The sequence below is a fragment of the Pseudochaenichthys georgianus genome, chromosome 14 (assembly GCF_902827115.2).
Source record: "Pseudochaenichthys georgianus chromosome 14, fPseGeo1.2, whole genome shotgun sequence".
Classification (NCBI taxonomy): domain Eukaryota; kingdom Metazoa; phylum Chordata; class Actinopteri; order Perciformes; family Channichthyidae; genus Pseudochaenichthys; species Pseudochaenichthys georgianus.
In genome coordinates this window covers 33817470-33825574 of record NC_047516.1, presented here as the reverse complement: position 1 = coordinate 33825574, position 8105 = coordinate 33817470, and positions in this window count along the sequence as shown.

Genomic DNA, 8105 nt, shown 5'->3' with positions numbered 1-8105 from the left:
AGGAACTTTTACGGGTTAAATCAGTTTACTGATAAAGATTTATCCCCAGAAAGCACATGGCTACTTAGCATGCAAAATGACGTCATTCTGCATGTTAAGTATGTGCTTTCGTTATCGGCTGAATCTGTATTTATTGATTAGATCACGTTACTCTGATGATAGTGTTCAAGACAGCCTATATGTCTGAACTCGATCCTTAGAGTAATGTGTTATGGAGCCTTCTCTTCTATATTGTTTCCACATAACGAGCATTTTGCGCTGCTCTTTTCCAATGTGGAAGCAGAATGTGTGAAAGCATACAGCATGATGCGGGGTGTGTCTGTAGACATCTCTAGACTGGAATAGCGGGGCCCAGTACGTGAACTCGCCATACAGGATAGAGGACATCAGACTCCAGAGAAAATGTGCTCGAGTCCGAGTCCAAGTCGGAGCGTCAATGTACGAGTCGAGTCCGAGTCATCGTGGGGGGGGAATTCACGAGTCCGAGTCCAAGTCATCCTGTGCGAGAATTCACGAGTCCAAGTCCGAGTCGCGTCAATCAGTGCGCGAGTCCGAGTCGAGTCACGAGTCCCGAAAATCGGCACTCAAGTCCGACTCGAGTCCGAGTCCGGGACTCGAGTACTCCATCTCTGCACTGAACTTATTCTTAACATAAATGGCAACGCCGCCACCTTTATTAGGCCGGTCGGTACGATACACATTAAAACCATTTAAGGCAATGTCAGAGGCCAAAATAGATTTATTTAGCCATGTTTCTGATAAAACAATGACGTCAGCGTCAGTTGAGCTCACCCAGATACGGACAAAATCTAGTTTACCTAACAGACTGCGCACATTCAAGTGGATGAAACCCAACCCAGACCTAGCTTTAAAATCAGCAGGAGTAGCGATCTGACTACTACTACTGGGTGGACCAGGGTTAGGTTGTACATTTCCTGACAGTAATAACAACACAAAAACCAGGCATCTTTTCCTCTTAAACGACACACATACATTGTCATCTCATTTAGAAACACCGGAAAAGTCTGCGAGAGTGTGATTAGAGCTTAAGAAGCAGTCCTGACGAACCATCATCACAGGAAAACAAAAAAGACAAACATATTTTGTCGAGCAGATTGTCTGTGCCAAGGCAACCGGTAATTGTTTGAGCAACACATCCGAACCTTTGCAGGGGATGCCCACTGCGGGTGGCAGAACAGACCTGAATCCAGTAGACTTCTCAGAATGACTAGAGATCTTCTCATAGTCCAAAACAGTTAACAGGCACAGCAGAATCCCGATATGGGCCATTTTCCCGGACCAGCGCACAGTATCCGCGATGTTCCTGGAGCAAAATCAGCACAGCAGCAAAGGACAGGCGAAAACAGCAGCGTGGAAGCGCTCCGGTCCCTCCGTGGTATCCCCGGGGTGAAAGCAGGCCTCTGCAACAGCAGAACCAGGTGGAAAGCAGGCCCCAGTGGTGGTAAAATCCTCCTCCGTACAGAAGCACACGCCCGGTGGAAGCAGGCCAAGCCCGAAGCGTGGATCCACTCCGTCTCTCCGCGACGACTCCGGGGTAAAAACCTCTCCAGTACAGCCGAAGTCTACAGGTGGGAGCAGGCCTTCGTATATCGCAGATCGCAGGCAGCAACAGGTGGAGCCGCTCCGTCTCTTCACGACGAGCAGGCCTCCGTAAATCGCAGATCACATGCAGCAACAGGTGGAGCCGCTCCGTCTCTTCACGACGAGCAGGCCTCCGTATATCGCAGATCGCAGACAGCAACAGGTGGAGCCGCTCCGTCTCTTCACGACGAGCAGGCCTCCGTAAATCGCAGATCGCATGCAGTAACAGGTGGAGCCGCTCCGTCTCTTCGCGACGTCTCCGGAGGAAAAACACCTCAGTACAACCGTACTCGACAGGTGGGAGTAGGCCTCAGCAGATCGCAGACAACTAAAACTACTACTTGTATAAGCAGGGATGGCTAAACGTTTGTAAGCAGGAGAGCTAAATGCTAACAGATGCCAGATGCTAACAGGTAGTGCGAGCCTGTAGAAATTGCGACTGCCTCCAATGACAGCTAGGATCAATGTCTTTGCTGCAAAATGGAAACTTTGTTGATTATCTATTCCAACTGGCCACTGGAATCAGATAATTGATATAAGTTGAAGTTCAATTACAGTTTTTAAATATAGTTTAACATTCTTTATTAAACTGTTTCAAATTATTTGTAGTACAATTGGTCTATAGACATTACTACAATTCTAATAGTTGTTAAACTACTGACAGGTTTTCTGAAACCGAGCTTATGAACAAAAGAGTAAAGGTCGCTGGTTAAGCCAGGATCAATATATTTGTTGAGGTTTTTATTGTATGCATAATAAATGTGTTAAATTAAAGGTGGGGTAGGTAAGTTTCAGAAACCGGCTCGAGTGCACTAAAATTTGAAAGTACACAGCCGAAAAGAATCCGCCCCTTCCTTCAGACTTCCTTACAGAGCACCTCCTCCAACACACATGAACGCGCAATACACGCCCAATTACGGCACGCCCAATGAGGGCACGAGATACATTTGTGCATGCACGAGATGGAAGGCTGACAGACAGGTCGGCAATTGGTCGTGCTTTTTACAGTATTACGGGTTCCACAGATGACATTTTTTTATGGATTTTTTGTCAAAGCACTTAAGATATTCATTGCTATCGGGATGTTAAGAGCATTCCATGGAATATAACAAAAAGTGTATCTCGAGCCGGTTTCTGAAACTTACCTACCCCACCTTTAATTGAGCAATTTTTTTTTTTAAGAAGTATAATGTTGCAATCTCTTTAAGATCAGTAATTGCAGTTCCAAGATAGATGTTGTTTTCTCTCTTTCACAGGCCCACACAATAAATCACGAGACTTCCAAATCCTAACAGACAGAGATAAGTATCACTTTGTGTTGCGAGCCAAATCCATGAAGGGGTTCTACTTGGCCCAATTCAAATACCATGAAGAGAGTATTAACCCAGCTCAAGCTAAATGTCAAATGTCTTTAACCTCTTAAGCCCGAAGGTCCCCCCAGTGGACCCCTCCCACCGTTTTTTTACGAGACTATGTGTCAGGGCTTCTTAACATTTATGAAACTATTAATGTTTCATACCCTTTTAAAGGTAAGAAACTCCGCTAACTGACAATAAGAACAATTGTTAGCTAAAGAAAACACAAGAGTAATACCAAGCCTTTGAATTAGCATTGAGCGAAAAAATGCTAACTAATGCTAACGCTTTTTTACACAGAACTCACGGTAGAAATGCCCTTATTACTATCTTAACTGCACAAACAAGATATATACGATTTAAAGCTGAGACTCCACAGATTCCACACATGTAATGTCATCACTGTACGACCTCGAATTCCTGGAGCTATCAGCCAGAAAAGAGAAAGTAAACAACATCCGGTTTCAACAATATTACAATAATTACGTCTTACCTTTTTTGATTTGTGATCAAAAGTTGTGTTCAACGGAATAAAAACGCCGCTCAAGGTTAATCCAATGTCTTTGTGTCACGTAGAATTTTTTACTGATAATCCATCATCATATTTATGGCAATATACTGGGTATAAAGTTTTGCCGTCCAGGCTTGTACTATCAGATATGTTTCGTTTGCTTCTCTATTACATCCGCAATGGTAATGTTTACGTGGATTTGGAAGCTGCCCATCGATTCTATTGGATGTAATGGTTAAGAAAAAGGTGTAAATCACCCAAATCGACCAATGGGTTCCAGAGATATGGTCCTGCGTAAAGTATAAAGAATGCCAGCCAGCTTAAGTACATTATGCAGCAGACTTTACTTATTGTTTACTACGTAAGGAAGCAGGAATTGCAGGACCCAGAGCGCAAGGAGCACAGAGCGGATAGCAGATAACGGAATTGCAGTTTTATTGGTTATAGATTATCAGAACATTTCAAAGGGGACACAGCCACATTTGATATTAACCTATGGATTAACTACATCATCATTTTTATCGTTTTAATGCCATTGAAGACCAGTTTAGACCAGACAAAGAGGAAGGTGAGCCATGTTAGCCTAGCGCATTAGCGCTAGCGCCACAACGTCGCAAGTTTGTATCTTTCAGTGTTGAGGTGGGCACCATTAGATTATGTGTCTTTACGATCATAAACAATGTGTTGGATGTGCAGCTAGGATAAGTAATAAGGGAGCTAGGAGTGATTTTCGGTGCAGTAATAGGTTAGCATTTTTCGCTCGGGGCTAATTCAGAGGCTCACTGTAAGAGGATAACAGAGTAGGCCTATGTTTTATTTTATTTTATTTAAAAAAAATTCACAACAGTTGTATTTGGATGGAATGAATACCTATAGTGATAATTCAAAGTAATAAAATGATTTTTACAGTGAAAAAGTTCAAATGGAACTGATGGTTCCCAAATTACCCAGAGGTGAGTCCGCTTGGACTTTATTTTTCTAAACCTCTCTAAAAAGGTCAAATTTAACTTGTTTTGCATCAATCTTGATACAGGGTACTTATTATATGTTATAGTTTGGATTACTAAAGCTTTTAGTCTACTAGCCCATCATTCAAGGGTGGTATTCACTATAAGTAATGGGTTTTTTTCTTATCTTCATATTAGAATTTGCATGTTTTTACTGTGTTCCATCTGAATTTACTTTAAAATAAAAACATCTATATTGATTCTGACACTTCTACATCCAACTCACAGATGTAACCTTGCTTTGAGAGAAAAGATTATTAATGTACCACTTTTAGAAGTGAAGATATAGTCTTTGTTGTGTTAGTGGCATTTTCGAGCCTGAAACCTGAAAAACAGGCTCCGGGCTTAAGAGGTTAATTAAGTGTTTTGATTTCTTCAAAAAGTCCAGTCTAGTTTCCTTCGAGTTCAGTCTAAGCTACGAATTGTTTCTCATAAACATTCTCACTGCTGTCCCAGATGTTGTAGCAGGCTGCCACTTTGGCAGACGAGTTTGCACTGATACATAAGAGCGTTTTATTTTCAGCGAGACTTTTACCATAGAGCTCGTGACACATACGTCCCCCGTGCCAGTTTTCCAGTTTCAGGTCCCAAGCCAGAAAAGCGTTGTTTTTTTTGTCATAACCCTGGTCATTTGATAGCAGACTGTGCAGCTTGGAAGCGAAAGCAGGCCACCACTATGGCGGATGAGGAAGGGCTTGTGCTATCACACAGTGGTGTTTTGGCTCAGAGCGATTCTCCTCATCGTTTTGGTTTCCGGAAAGCTCGTAACAGGCGTGCCACACATGCTCATTCTGCTTCTCTTCCAGGACCCAAGAAAAAGAGATTGTGTTTCTTTTGTCTTGATCCTGGTCATCTAGAGGCAGAGTGTGTAGCTCGGAAGGAGCAGGTGGCAGCTGCTCTGGAAAAGCCAAAAGACCGGCACCCGGTTGCGATGTGACAGAGTGGTGAGTTGCAGTTAAGTTCTACATCCGTCTGTGACAGTGCTGTGGGTGTGGGTGTTTCCGTCTCTGAAGCGGTGGGTGTGGACCTAGCTCAGAGCGATGTGGATCTGTGTTCAGTGAGTGGTGTGTGTGTTCCATGTGTTGCTCCGGTGTTGGCTGCTGGTGAGCAGTATAAGGTGTGTTTAATGTGGGGGGGGTGTTACGTGCCTCAGTTGGTGCTTGTGTGCTTTTGTGTGGGTGTCTCTCCCTCTGATTGTCTCCGGGTGCAGCCTCTCCCCAGGTTCTCCCAATCCCCAATCAGCGCCCCCATAAAGGACCTGAGGAAGGCTGCAGTCGTTCTCCCCTTCTCCTCTGGCTGCATGTGTGCAGCCTGTGTTACGTGCTGTAGTGTAGGGTCTCTGTGTGAGGCCTAGGTGAACCTGTGTTCTGATAATTGTTAGGAGATGTGCTCCAGTGTGTATTTGTGTATTGTTTTATGTTAGTCACTTTCTTTTGAAAGAAAGTTGTCCTTAGTTAAGTTTGTTTTGCAAGTTGGCTGGTGAGCCCTTTTTCTTTTTGTTAATTAAAAGACCTGCTTATGGCTTCAGAGATCAGTTTCTTCTCCTTTTTCTCTCGGCCGGTTATTTTTTCGTGCTGTTACTTTCCTTTGTGCCCCTGGATCTAAAAAGGGAACGTAACAGACGGCTTCACTAAAAGTCACCCAGTTCTGCCCTGCTAAAGTCCGGCTGAGTGCAGTCGCAGAGATGCTATGGCTGCTCTACATGACATTAATGGTCTGGTCTGAGAATGGACACCATTTCCTGCTCCCAGAGAGAAGGACGCTCCTCAAACTGAACATTACAGCCGTTGACACTGTCTCACGTGGGTCTGCTCCCCCCCACCGAGCCATGAACTGAAAGCTTGAGATCTGCTTTGAACACTTTAAACAACTCTCCTGTTATCTCCATCAGAACAACCTTCTGGATCCGCACCAGTCTGGTTTTAAAGGGAAATGGAAACACTTTTCAAACTGCTTTCCATGCGACAATATTACCATTAGGAAATGTATTTATCTAGTCTATTTCCAATGTAAACGATCGAGATACGCGAATTTACTTTTTGAAATACGTGCCTAATGACCATGGGCGCTTCCATTGCTCCGGGACTTTTCCAGTGACGTCACTGACTGGCTTCCTGGGCCAAAGCTCAATAACAAACAACATGGCGTGCAATGCACCAGTAGTTTACATTACAAGAAAACGGTCGTCGTCAGGAGTTTATTGTATTGCCCCAGGCTGCACAAATGGATTTTATACAAAGAAGGAAGAAGTACATTTCCATAGGCTGCCACTAAAGGATGAGAAGCTGCTCAAAGTCCAGTCTGGATGCCTGGTTCAATACAAAACATTGGATTTGAAGCCAGGATCTGTTCCCACAATATTCGATTTCTCAACGTATGCAGTCGGGAACACCGACCGTCCCAGCACGTCGGCCGCGCAAGACAATGACAGTGTCAACAAACGTGAAGTTTGAGCCACCAAACGAGTTGCTTCAGCTGCCGAGAGAGAGGTAAATATTGCAGCACTACCAGATTACTAGCTCACACATGTATTTACTGACACAGTGTGACCTTATTAATTAACGCAATCGCGTCCAAACTAAATGGTAGCTATTATTATGATGCACAATAGAGAATTGGGGGTGTTCTATAGCTCAACTAATTAAACTGGCATACACACGCTCATCTGTCGAAAACAGCCCTAAAAAGGCTAGTATTGCTATCAATGGATGGTATTGCAGGACCCAGAGCGCACGGAGCACAGAGCGGACAGCAGATAACGGAATTGCAGTTGTATTGCTTATAGATTATCAGAACATTTCAAAGGGGACACAGCCCCATTGGATATTAACCTATGGATTAACTACATCATCGTTTTTATCGTTGTAATGCCATTGAAGACCAGTTTAGACCAGACAATGAGGAAGGTAAGCCGTTAGCCTGGCGTATGTTAGTACCTAGCGCCACTTGTTTTGATGTACGTTTTTGTGGATAACCTCGCGAGTCTGTATCTTTCAGTGTTGAGGTGGGCACCGTTAGATTCTGTGTCTCCTTGCGATCATAAACGATGTGTTGGATGTGCGGCTAGGATAAGTAATAAGGGAGCTAGGAGTGATTTTCGGTGCAGTAATAGGTTAGCATTTTCGCTCGGGGCTAATTCAGAGGCTCACTGTTAGCATTGTGTTTTTTTAATTTTTTTATTCCGGATCGTATGCCACTCTATTCGACCGAATCGGTTCATAAGCATAGGCCATGGGATGCCTGGTAACTGTAGATGCTTCCACATCAATGTCATCTCCCGACGAATAGTCAAATTCATCGTTCAAAACGTCGATCTCATTGCAAAATTCCTCCATCGCTGCCATATCTGCTACGTTGTGTTGACTTCTGGTGGAGCGAAAACACAGCCAGTGACGTCACCATTTGGGACTCCCCTAATGGCGGCGGCCTGGTCCCGGAATTCCCCACCCGGCCGGCGGATAATTAATTTTCTTTTGGCGAGTAATATCATATACAATACATATTACGATCAATATCCATTGTAAAATGAATAAACTACCGGAATATTATAACTGTAATTGGTGTTTCCTTTCCCCTTTAAGGCAGGTCACTCCACAGAAACTGCCCTCCTTGCTGTCACTGAGGAACTGC